At 44.6% G+C, this 13,014-nt stretch overlaps 1 protein-coding gene across 1 annotated transcript in view; it reads right to left on the bottom strand.

Moving 5' to 3' along the window:
• LOC119161277 (uncharacterized) overlaps window positions 1-13,014 on the bottom strand; it is an 82,772-nt gene that overhangs the window by 26,089 nt on the left and 43,669 nt on the right. The gene's annotated exons all lie outside the window — the stretch shown is intronic.

Consider the following 13,014-nt stretch of genomic DNA (forward strand, 5'->3'; position numbering starts at 1 on the left):
TTCAGGTGCACTTCTTTTTCCCTTTTTGAGAAAGTGACGAAATCGATGAGGTGTAGTTTTCTTAAAAGCAAGAAAAAAAGTGAGAGAAGTTGATGATATGTGGTTTCCGTAAGGAGAAATAGTAAAGAGAATAAAGTAAGAGTAATAAAAAACTCCACGATGCGGCATAGCCAATTCAGACTTAATTTTGCATGGCGAAACCACGCTCCCGCATGAACGCAGCTCGCGGCGGCTGTGTTTCGTTTTTTTTTTTTGTTTGTTTGCTGACATTGAAGCGGAGTGCCGATATTTCAGCCCCGCGTTAAAACCAGGTGAGTAAGACGTCTCTCGAAGCCAGTATGTTTGCATTCTCTCCTCTCGAGATTTCCGTGGAGCCGATGCTCGTATTCTTACTTGAAACGCCTTGCATTCATCAAGGGAAAGTGGCGGAGGCCCGTAGCTCATAAAAAAAGAGCTTAATTTGCCTTATAGCAGATGCAGGCAGGATGGAGCGGAAAGGGGTACGACAGGTGAATTCACTTCCGCTATACGAAAGCGGCGTCGAAAAACAAAGCGAAGCAGAGGTGCCTGAGTCACCGTTTATGAAACCCGATGCTCAGCAGGCATCTTTGCGCCGCGTCCAAAATAGCCGCAGCGACCGGAACGCGCTCCCCTTGGGGGTGGCGCTGCCTACACGCCGCGTCTGTCTGTGCGGCCCCAAACGCACTCTTCAGGAGAGAGGGCGAAATGCTGCTGGCAGATTCGTGAAAGATGAATGATGTACCCTCTCGTTCAGCGGGGGATGCCCCACAGTGTTTGCACAACCATGAGCCTCCGGTGCTCCGAGACGCTGCCTCTTTCTTTGTTTTTCTTTCTTTATGTCGCATAAGGCGCATGGCACATCGGCAAATGCTGGTCGAAAACTCGCTACAGAATTTCGCCTTATATAAGATTCCTCGCATGGCGAATTTGACAGGTGATAGCTTGTGCTATATTTTTTTTATTTTAACAACGGGTTTTTTTTTTTTCCTATAGAACGGATGCTGCAGCGCGGGTTTTGGCGAAGAGGAGCACCAGAATACAATACATATTTTACCCACCTCTCTGTTCGTAAACATGCACTACCTGTAGCACGGCGCTTCCGCTGATATCTTAAGCATGCCGGAGTAGGAATTCTTCCTTCAACAAAAATTTTGCGCAAAGTATTTTTTTACACTGAACCGCCATAAAAAAACACTAGTTCGCAACAGTTGCCTGCCTTGCGAAAATACACACCAGAGAAAATTTGTAATTCTCATACCGCACAATTGCAGCTCCATGTTTACCTGGTGCTAACGAAGCGTAACCGCTAATCTGAGCCTCATATAACCAACGGTGAGTAGTGCAGCTTCATACGAGATTTTCTCTCTGTGGTATCCACACTCCTTGCGTACTTGTGGTTGAACGCGAAAATTGCATTACGCACGTGAAATACTGTGCCTTGAAAACTGCCTTCACAACATTGTCACTGGTTTTATATCAACGGGAAAATGTTGAACTGAAGAGAAGAATAGGGAAGAAGAGGTGGGTGCGGTAACGAGTAAATGGGTGTCAAGAGAACCTGTTGGAACCCGTTGAACCGGTCACCTTGCATGCAGTTAAAGCCGAGGTTGGACACCCCAAGTGGAACTCACTCAAGCTCACTAAACATACAAATGCAACATATGTGCATGTTTTGCTTGGTACTCATTCAGACGCAGACACACCAAAGTTTTGCCCAGTGCCCTGCAACGCATCTTGAGCAAGGTGAGACAACACTGTCGATCGATATCAAGGCTGCGGAGAACACTCCAGTTCTAAAATTGTAGCGCAGCATGGCACAATCAATTCTTAGAGTTGGCTAAAAATCACTCCCTCTTATCTCTTCAAATTATGCCGTAAAATCAATTTGCCGCTCCATGTACCAAATGTCCACGGCCCTTGGATTTGAATATTGTTCGCTGCATGGTTACCGCGGCCACCGCAAGATGCCGCCACATGCTCGCGCACGTGCTCGTGATCACAAAGCCCCACGCTCCTTGAAAAAAAAAAGAAGTGCTCAAGATGATACAAAAATAGGCTTGATCTTATCGGTGGAAAATATTTTAAGCTTCGGTGCCTCAGGCTTGGGATACTGCCACAAGGATGCCTTTGATGCCATGTGTAATTTCATTATAAATACTCAACGTGTACCATTTTAATCTGGTATTTAAAATTCTTCGTCATTTTGTTAAGTTGAAGCTTGAATTTTCAAAATTATTCCCGTCGGGTTATTACGACAGTCTGTAATACTGGCTCAAAAACATACTAATTGTAGTCGAATTGAATATTTTACGAATCATTGCCATTTCATTTCTTTATTTTTGGTTTCAAATTACATAGCTTAGCTAAAATAACATTTAACAGTCTCTACGTTGCATTCTTGGCCAATCCCTCAAAGTGCGCACGTGCCATGCATCTAAGAAATCAAAGCAAAGCAAAGCATGATGCACGATGACAAAGGGACGGACACATCTTCTCACGGCCTTGTTATCCCCCTCCCTGCGTAGCTTTCAGCGCGCTCACTGGTACGAGAAGAGAGAGAAAGTATGGTTGGTGCAGAAGACTGAGGCGCAAAAAACATATCGTGAAGCAGCAAGAGCAGGAGAGAAGACAGAACAGCGCCAACTACCAACTTTTTAATGACCATCTAGGAAACGCACAGGAAAGAAGACAAAACCGCGCATGCGTGCACAGCCAACAAACATCGCACAGCGTCATGATCAAGGCACTAAGTTATCTAAAAACTGCATTTCTGTTGAGCACAGCACAATAGATGTATCACTGATACAATCGGGCCCTTTCTTTTTGATAAAATAGGCTTCCAAGAGCTCTCTAGCTGTTTGTTTTTTGCTCCTACCAAGAACCATCGTTTTCTCAGACAATGGCACACATCGGCAGGCTTTACAGTGCGCTGGAAGATGCACATGTTCACTTTTTCCTAAACTATTGGCATGCTCCCTCAGTCTGTCATTAATACAACGCCCCGTTTGACTGATATAGAACTTGCCACTGCCTAGGAGAGTCCCATATACCACGCCTTGTGCGCAGCGCCTAAAAAGTCTTGTGTGCTGCTTCTGGCAGCCCCTTTGCTCATCGCATGTGATACGCGGGCAGAATTGAGCAAGTTTGTTGGGAGCTGAAAAAACGACCGGAACGCCGTAACGGGAAGCCACCTCCTTGAGGTTATGGCTCACACGGTGTATATACGGGACCACCTCAGGCTTAACACGCTCTCTCTTCTTCGAGCGCGCATTTGCATTAGCTAATATGCCTTTCACGCTCTGCAGCAGGGATTCCACCACAGAACTGACTACGGACTGAGGGCAGCCGGCCTTGGAAAGTCTTTGAAGTCGACGCATAAAGCTAGCTTGCATAACATGCTCACACGATCTGCGTAGTGCCAACTCTAAGCAAAGTAGAGCTATTTCGCGTTTCCCAATCTTGGAATACGCACCAAGTATGCACCAACTTCTGCACCAAGTATGCACCAACTAGCCCAAAAACTAGTTCTTTTGGAGAGAAAGCACTTGATGTGCGTGACAGATCCATGTAACTGCGCTCGTACCTGACGAATTATAAAACGAATTTGCGGCATACTACTTGTTAATCATAGTGCGCTAATAGTGAGATGATTTTGACACAACTTCGACGAGAGTTAATTCAAGGCCCTTTAAAACTCGGCTGCATTCACAAGTACCCAGATTGGCCAAACTTCCACTTAACCCGAATATTTCAGATTCAGAATCGGCAAAATTTCAGTCAGCGGGACTCAGACTTACGAGCCAGTTTCAGTCAGAATGTGTCGACTCATAAGTACGTGTACCCACCTATGAATAAAACTAAGGGAAATTGTCTCATTTAGGCTTGCGCTCCTCATATCATCAACTCATATAATAAAGACAGTCGGCTGCACGTGCCATTTACCTTAAATAATGAGAATTCCAGCGCTCAGACGACAGAGAAGAAATGCGTCGAGCCACACATTTGTGTGCCTCGCCTCTTGTCGATCATTTGAGCACTCCGGAATTTCCACTATTCCAACAATGCCGCACCAACCGGCCTTCCATATACTTGCTATCGTAAGTAGGGAAGGCCTCGGTGCGAGCACTGGTGTAGCCCTTGCAACAAGCGAAACTTTCGATACGGAGCACTGATGGCAAATGGCCTATTTAAATTGATAGCGAGGTTTTCAGTAATGTAAGCGCAATGTGAGAAAGAAGGAAATAATCAAAATACCAAGGCGTGTCTCTTGATATTTGCACCATGATGCTCCAAGGTGATGATGATGACAGCATAGTGACAGTCTTGAACAATGAATGCAGGGAAGATGAAATGCATAACAACCAAAACGCAAGAGTGTCAAACAAGGCATACATCCTGTCATCTACTTCCCGAAAAATACAAACAAAAACACGAAAGGCACGAGAACACAATGGTAAATGGCGAGACTAATAAAAACAGCAGTTTGAACGGCCTTTGTGTGTTTAGTGACGCCAGAAAAAGCATGCATACAATATGCGTGTACATTCTAGTAACAAAAGCAAAGCTACCCTGACATTGCAAGTTCTTGGACAAAGTGCCTTAAGCTAACATCATGTTAACCTAAAGCTTTTCGTAAAGGGATATTTCCGCCAATGACGACGAGCGGAATATCAATAATGACACTAACCGACCAATGCAAAGTGCACTTACGAAGGAGACGTATTGTGAATTCACTCTGAAAATATCCGCCCAGCAAGCACAACAGTCCTACATGTTCCTGTCCAGGACCGCCATTGTCATGGTTATGTCTTAGGAAAGAAATGTATCGTGCTCATATTGATGACACGTTGTCTCGCAAGACCACGCCATTTACACGCATCTCATCTTGTAGTGAGTTGTGCTTCAAGAAAAAGCTTGTACCGTGCTCATATGGATGGCATATTGTCTTGCAAGACGACGCAAACTATGCAGTACCTCTCATTCGGTAGTATACATCAAAGATAGCCGCCTGAAGTAAATACTGCACTGTGCCGAGCCAAAAAAATATCCGGAAATAAGCACTGCATCAAGAGACTCTGTTAGACCAATGAAGTAGCTAGATAGTCGTTTTATATCTGCGAATAAGGGTGAAAAATTCGCTGATTGTTTTATCTGTACCCTGGTAGCAAGCAATGCTAACACAGCGTTGCGGCCACATTAAGAAAGTCACTTCAACGTAGTGGCAACACTGAGTTCTAGCAGGAATAAGTTATGTTTGTCAATGGCCCATCAGACGCATTATTCACGAAGGCAAATAATATGTCCGACTTTACGCTCGATTAGCATGTGCTTTTTTGAACCGCTTTAGTGTAATTTTATTTTTTCTGAGAAACTTGCACAAATTTTAGTGTTCCGAAAGTGTATTCGGGCAAACAGACATGCTGACAGAGAGCTTTGCAGCTCTCTCACAAATAGCGACCTACAGAGTGGACCTATAGAGTGGATTTGACAGAGGATAAGTGGTGAATAAGCTTAGTCTGATTTCGTCCATGCTGTATACGCTTGCAGACATTAATGCGGTGCACTCGCGGGCACAAGAGAAGGAGTGTGGATGCTGCTACGAAGCCTCGCTCTTACTGCAAATTGAATGGTCGTTTTTGTACGTGGAACATCCGGCAGTTCCCGGTGAATCGTGTTAATTAGCCGGCTTTATTATTTCAAATTTTTGGTGTGTGTGTGTTTTTTTTTTACATTTTTAGTACCGAAACCTTATTTTCTATCACCGCGAAAGCCAGCCAAGCTGCGGCCTATTTCCCCAGGGTATACTCTCAAACAAAAAACTGAGTATGTTCCTTCTACATGAAAACTATAAAAAGACTAAGTACACGTTTCTTTTTTCTGACTAGCTGGGTCAGGTTGGCGTCGTCAGGAGTTGGCAGCGACACTCGTGGTAATGAAATCAAATGGCGGCATCAGCTTGAGTTCCTGCTGAGACAGACAAAACTTCTCGACGGTGCCAAGAGTAGCAGTCAAGCTATCCCAGAGTACATTTTTTTAGAATGAAAGCAATAACATGCCTCGACCGCTAGGACGTGAGATTACGCTGGATCATCCTAGCATCGAGGACTTGTCGCGAAGATTTGGTAGTGACTTTGTATAGGCCAGCCATCAACTGAACCCTGCTCCGATTTACGTGGCTTCATGTTGCTAGGGTGGGCGCATTTTTGTGTAATTGCATCATGTAATTCGCTGTTTTATTGCGTTATGCTGTAAGATGGCAATGTTTCATGTAACTTATATTGTGCGAATAGTCTGTTCGCTGCAGCCCGACCTGCGAACGGAGCAGGAGCCTCTGTCAGGCCTTGGTGCCTTTTGCTCTGGCCACCTTTTTGTAATGTTGCAGAAGAAATAAACGCTTTCTGTCTTTCTGTCTTTCTTTCTTTTTTCTTTGTTCCCCACTTGTTTGCTGAAACGCTAGAGAGCTACGCCTTAGTAAACATCGCGATACTATTTACATTGTGCCTTCTATCCTTTCCCTTATGAAAGAGGCACGCTGCTCGCAGATGTTGGCCACTGACGGTCGAAGCTGAAGGAAGAAATCGTCCATTGACTACTGAGCACTGACGCCACTGCCCACTCGCTCCCTCGAGTTTGAACGGCACTATGCCATCGTCCTTTGGTTGAACGTACAACTTTATACTACTTTCCTCGGTGCAGTGTACAAAGTCAATCACAGTCAGTTATGATAGATAAAGGGATGATACAAATGTTCAAGCAGAGAGAAAATCCCTTCGTAAACCTTTGCGTCCCTTCTCTGCATCGCTTTTGTATCATCCCAATCCGCTTTCGCTGGCCGGTAGATGATGAGATGTTGATGGCGCATTTCACCGAGCACGAAAACAGAAAAATTGGGACATTGTGTTCGCGCGCTGAGGATTATGCCCTCATGAACATAAACCAACGCCCCTAAGCTTCTACACTTGTATGTTCGAACGTGTTGCTTTTTCACTCCCCCCTCCCCTTCATGCGAAGACTTCCTTCGTGGGAGTGCTTTGCGATAGGTGAGCTACATTTCATAATAAGACGCTCAATATTGTGGTTGACCCGTGGCCATGCTCAGAGATTGCCGGCGATAATTCCTGAAGATCCCTGGTCAATCCTTTCTGAAGCATCGATCGAGATGTTTGAATAGGCGTGTTCCCTTTACCCGCACCACCTCGTCGGTGGTATGAGTTGCATGCTGTTGTCCACGGGGTGCTTTTTTTTTGTCAATAATTTGTCCATCACCATGATAAGCAGTGATTTTCTCGCGAACAAGATTTATTGTGAGAGCATGGTTCTGAAAAAAACAAAGAGAGAGAGAGAGAAAAAGAGAGAGAAAGAAGGAAATAAAAATAAAGAAAGAAAGAACGAACGAACGAAAGAAAGAAAGAAAGAAAGAAAGAAAGAAAGAAAGAAAGAAAGAAAGAAAGAAAGAAAGAAAGAAAGAAAGAAAGAAAGAAAGAAAGAAAGAAAGAAAGCGTGCAGCAGGACATGAGTGGTACTCCTTCAGGATCGAGTGCGCAATGCTGGCATTACGAAGAGCAGGATACGCCCGGGACACCCCAAACCGGCATAAGTGCACAAGAGTCATTTAGATGGCAGCAGCATGCCCGTCTCTTCACACATTTAAAAAGAGCACTGTCAGGTGCATGCGCGGTGCGGGGTAACTCGGCAACGCCAAAGCGGCGGCTGGTTTCGTCACCCCAAGATCGGGTGCCCCTTTCATAAATCTCCGTATTCCGTTTAATGCAAGGCGTGAAAATAAACCACTTAATGCTTGAGTTGACGTTTAATATGTGCAAGTTCACTAAGCCAGATATACGCGTAGGTTGAAGCTTATCCGCACCACGCACTGCAACGAAATTTTGTCCCAGCAGGACATGACAGCTCCTCCATTTGCGTACAACAGGCATGCTCTTTCGTGACGGTCCACCCGACGCTCGCCTCACACGAACACTTGGAACTTAAAACAATTATAAACAATGACACGAAGAAGGTGTCTGGCAACACTTTCTCTTGTGAAGAAATGCGGAAAGAAGGCAGTCTTTCTTTTTTGGTCAATATACATACAATAGCTGTAAAAAGCTTCCGCTTCTGTTGCGTGGATGATTACTCGCTTTGAAGGCCGACTCTGGCTCACCTTTGCTTTCTCTCCTACCTCTTTTTTATTATTATAGACCTTACACACACAACATGCACCGTTAAATCCTCACGCACGACGTACCACTGAGTCCTCGTTCCGAGCTGTTCGTTCTTGAGCGTATACACCGGATGCTGTTGATACACAAGCGTGACCCACGCACGACTACTAAATGCGATATAATGGGCATACATATTGCCGTGAAGAACCACAAGGAGTGGGCTATCTTCATTGTAGTTAATGACACCGTGTTTTTTCTGTTTTGTAGTTTGTCAGTGACTTCCCTGAAAAGGAGACGGCCTCCATCGGCTGAAGCTCGGGAATAGGGGTGGCGTGTACAATCGGCGTTCGCTTATCAATAGATTTCTGGTCAAGGCTTCCCATAAGCGTAATTCCTTTCACGTCTTCATAGGCTGCCAAGAAATTCATAAAGCAGCTTTTCCCATCTCTCATTGTGTGGTTGTTGCAATACAACTTCATGAATTGAATGTTATCTTTTTTTACAATCTTTAGCTAAATCACGTATACAACAACAGCGGACTCACTCGAAATTGCCCCAGTTCAGTAAATAAACATAACTACATCCACACTCAAGAAGTGACTCTATCGGCATCTGGCGATTATTACATAACGACGAGCAATAAACGAGGAGTAAGTGCATAATTTCATTAGTACCACTATTGCGCTGCAGAGTATGGGGACCAGCACATATTACTTTACACGCGATACTGAATACGCAACAATTAATTCCGCTGTCCTGCTTTGTTGTGAAAAACAGCAAGATTAGGAAGGCATAGGCGGTTGGAACCGTGGGCAGCGTATACGCATTAGTAGCCCGAATTAGTCTGAATGCCGTCTATTCCTCAATCACAGACTTCGTTGCACTGTCATTCCTTATTCGTGGCACGGCCGCTGAATGAAAGAGCACACGGGTACGGGCCGCCGCGTGCTCCAAACCGGCGTGACAGGTCTAGTTACCGGGACCACCGCTGCGGCGCCACCGGGGAGGACAGTTTTCGCGAGCGCCCATGAAATCGCATGCGCCACGCGCTTGCGGTAGTTACGATTGAGCGCATGCATCTTTGTGCGACCTGCAAAATCTTCTAATATTCGTCTGGCGTGTGCCCACCAGGTAATTACCGACCTTGCTTTTGGGTACTTGAAGCCCTTGCAAATTTTCGGTATTGTCTTACCCGAGAGGGAACCTTGCACATCGATCAGTTTTCTCGGAAGTAAGAATTAAGAGCACATTTTACTCGGATCCAACAAGATCACAACTGACTGATCTGGAAGAGCTACACCTTTCTAATTGATTATAGTAACTGTGAGTATGTCGCTTCAGAAAACGTTGCTTCAGATTTAATCATTTCATTTAGAATAGGTAACCTCAGCAATTGCAGTTGCCACTGTTCCTTTAACACAGAATAAGATACACTTTTTACTTCCTCCAAACACGTCTAGAGTAGTCATACAATACAGTATCAGATGCAACTGTTACGAAATATAATTTGAATGTGTGTGACCTCATAACAGTGAACTTGAGCCTATTTTAAATTTCAGTGACTGTAACTTCAATGCTGGAAATTAGCGAGCAGTTATGAAGTGAATACTAATAAAACTGTGAGACGAAAAGAGCGATGAAATGCTCAAGATGCGAACACAACTGCTTGCGTTCCTGTGCTTTTGAATGTTATCGTCTCTTTCCGTCCCGACGTTCTCATAATGTAACTAATTCAACAGTGAACACATTATCGGAACAAGATGCGAGAAAATATTTCATTTATTCTTAATTTAGGCCCGATACTGAAATTGTTTTTACTTCTTTACATCTTTGCAAAATATAAATTGGGGTACCCTTAAGCTTCGCCTTAAAGAGTTAAACGTGACAGCAAAATCCGGCCCCTAGTGCACCCTTCATCCGCTAAGCACATATTTATTAATATAATTTGTTACATACCCACGCACACAAACACGCACAGAGTAGATTGGACCAGCGGGTGCTATCATCGCCGAATGGGCTCATTTTGGTCGTGACACCTGTCGAACAAAATGCCCTAAAGGAGTCCTGAAACGCTTTTTCAAGTAATCATGGAATGAATTCACAAGAGCTTATTGCCTCACGAATTCAACGCCGCAAAAATCTTAAGAATCCATCCAGTGCGAGTGGAGTTACAATGGTTTGTCGCATGCTGAAATTGCATTTTCTCTTTTCTCGTCCCGACGAAAGCGCTGGAAGCTAAACAGGGAGGGTGGCAGGGCAAATAATCTACCGTGCCACATGACCTTGAGCACTTTTTTTTTCTTCGAACGCGCGGCTTTTCAGTGTGATCGCGCGCACACGCGTGGACAAGTAGCGGCCATATATATATATATATATATATATATATATATATATATATATATATATATATATATATATATATATAGTTATGTATGCCTGGGAAAAAACAAATATGGGTGAACAGGCTGGCTGCCTGAAGCTGGAGGAAGAAAGAAGAGGACGACACTGTGATCATCAACCTGTTGGCCGCTCCTGTGCTTCTCTTCGTGACCAAAATAAACGGCCCCCTTCAGCCGTATACGTCCTGGTCCTCCTTGTGCGTAACAGATTGGTGGAGGTGCTGGGTAGGAGCTCGTGTCGATGCTGGCAACCGTTGTAACATTTGTGAGCCGGCAAAACATTAGAGCAATCCTGCGCATTTTCAGCTGTTCGAAAGTTCGGCAATGCCGAAGCACGTCCGACACCGAGCTCAGGTGCCCTTTCCGATGAGAAAATTATAGACATCTTCGACTATGCCTTTCAGCAAATGCCCTACTTTGTCTTCTTCTGACATCTGATCATTGACCACCTTGCAGAGCTTTAGCATGTCCTATGTGTACGTGGTACATGTCTCACCTGGTAGCTGCGCGCGTTGAGACAATGTCTGCTCAGCCCGCTTCCTTTTGAGGCTCGAGTCGCCGAAACACACTTTCAGCTCCGCAACAAAAACGTCCCACGTCGTCAGTGTGTCCTCGTGGTTATCGTACCACACAAGCGCAGTATCCGTAAGGCAGAAGACCACATTACTGAGCTGAGCGGCGGCATCCCAGCCGTTGGACTTGCTGACTGGCTTGTACTGGACGAGCCACGCGTCGACATCTTCTCCCGATTTTTCTCCGAAGGTTGGTGGGGCTCGGTAGTAGGGCACGGAACCCACTGTAGCTGGCCTTGAAGCGTTAGATTACTGATCTTGGGCCATTACGACCGGCGCAGGCGGGAGTCCGGCAAGGCGGCGGCTCAGGCACAGCCTCACGTGGCACATATACCGAATGTTGGTCGTTTATAGAATGGTGATCAACTGCTGAGTGTCTGTTCTCTATAGCGAAAAAGTTCTTCGCGAACGATCTGTCGAATCGTCGAGGACAGGTTGTGCGTAACAATATATATAAAGGGAAAGAAGTGTATACCTAAGGGCTCGTTTTCCGTGTTTTCCTGCAATATTAATGAGCTCTAACAGACAATAATGCTAAGGAATGTATAGGGTAAGTTATTAAAAGCAATGTAACGTACATAATAACGCGTTATTCGAAGGTTGTAAGTTCGATTTCTGCTCATGGCAAGTTATTTTTTTACCCACTTTTCTTTCTTCTTATTTACATTACATTGGTTTTATTAACGTCCCCTATCCCCTACACATTCATTGGCATTACTGTTCGTTAAATCACACACACACACACACACACACACACACATATATATATATATATATATATATATATATATATATATATATATATATATATATATATATATATATATATATATATATATATATATATATATATATATATATATATATATATATATACACTGGTTATGCCCCCGTAATCTCTGACGACAGCGCAGCTCTGCCCCACTGGGGTCGCCGCCCTACGCCATCTCCTGACGCCGATTTCCGACGACAGCGTAGCTCTGGCCGACTGGACTCGCCCTATACGCCATCTCCTGACGCCGACAAGAGCTCTTGTCGAGTGGTGTCCTGTCCTAGAACTCCTACGACCATGCCCATCTTTCCTATCTCCTTTTTACTTTCGTAGCTCGCTGTCTCTGCGCCTCGCTCTCTCCTTCCTCTTTCTATATATACCTTTTAATCCTATCCTTTTAATACCGCCTTACCCCTATTTCTTGTGAGCAACTGTTGAGGTGTCGCATTCTGATGCAGACAGTTACGGGGCTCACTTTTCTGTGATTTTCCCTTTAAGAACAAGATATGAAGAAAGGTCATACCATGTGCTTTTTCATCCAGCAGCAGTGCTCGTGGTATTATTGGAAGGAATCCGCAGCTGACAGGCTGCGGTCTACGACTCATCATGTCTGTTCTTCGTATCACAAACACAGAAACTTGAGGTGACACCCACAGAGCGACAACGTATAGAACTCGTGCTCATATGCTCTGTGATGTTTGCCATTGTTATTTCGTTTTTTTATTTTTCAAACAAAAGTGTTTATGCCGGGGTCCGAAACGGCCCCGCTAACGTACTTCTGTTATGGAAGTGACGTTGCAAAATATTACTAAGAGATTACAAAGAAAAAACCAAAAGGCAAGCATCTGTTCTGAGGGATCGAACAGGAACCTTCCGTTTATCAGCGCGCGGCGCTAAGCACTACACCACGGAGTGCACGGTGGCTTTACTGCAAATGGCAAGCCATTTATATAACCATACTTCGTTTGGCAGTCCTCATAACTTCGATACAATGGTGATTCGATATGTAGGGTTTAACGCCCCAAAACTACTATATATATTTATGAGAGACGCCGTAGGTGAAGGCTGCGGAAATTTCGGCCACCTAG

This window comes from Rhipicephalus microplus, chromosome X (genome assembly GCF_043290135.1).
Source record: "Rhipicephalus microplus isolate Deutch F79 chromosome X, USDA_Rmic, whole genome shotgun sequence".
NCBI classification, from domain to species: domain Eukaryota; kingdom Metazoa; phylum Arthropoda; class Arachnida; order Ixodida; family Ixodidae; genus Rhipicephalus; species Rhipicephalus microplus.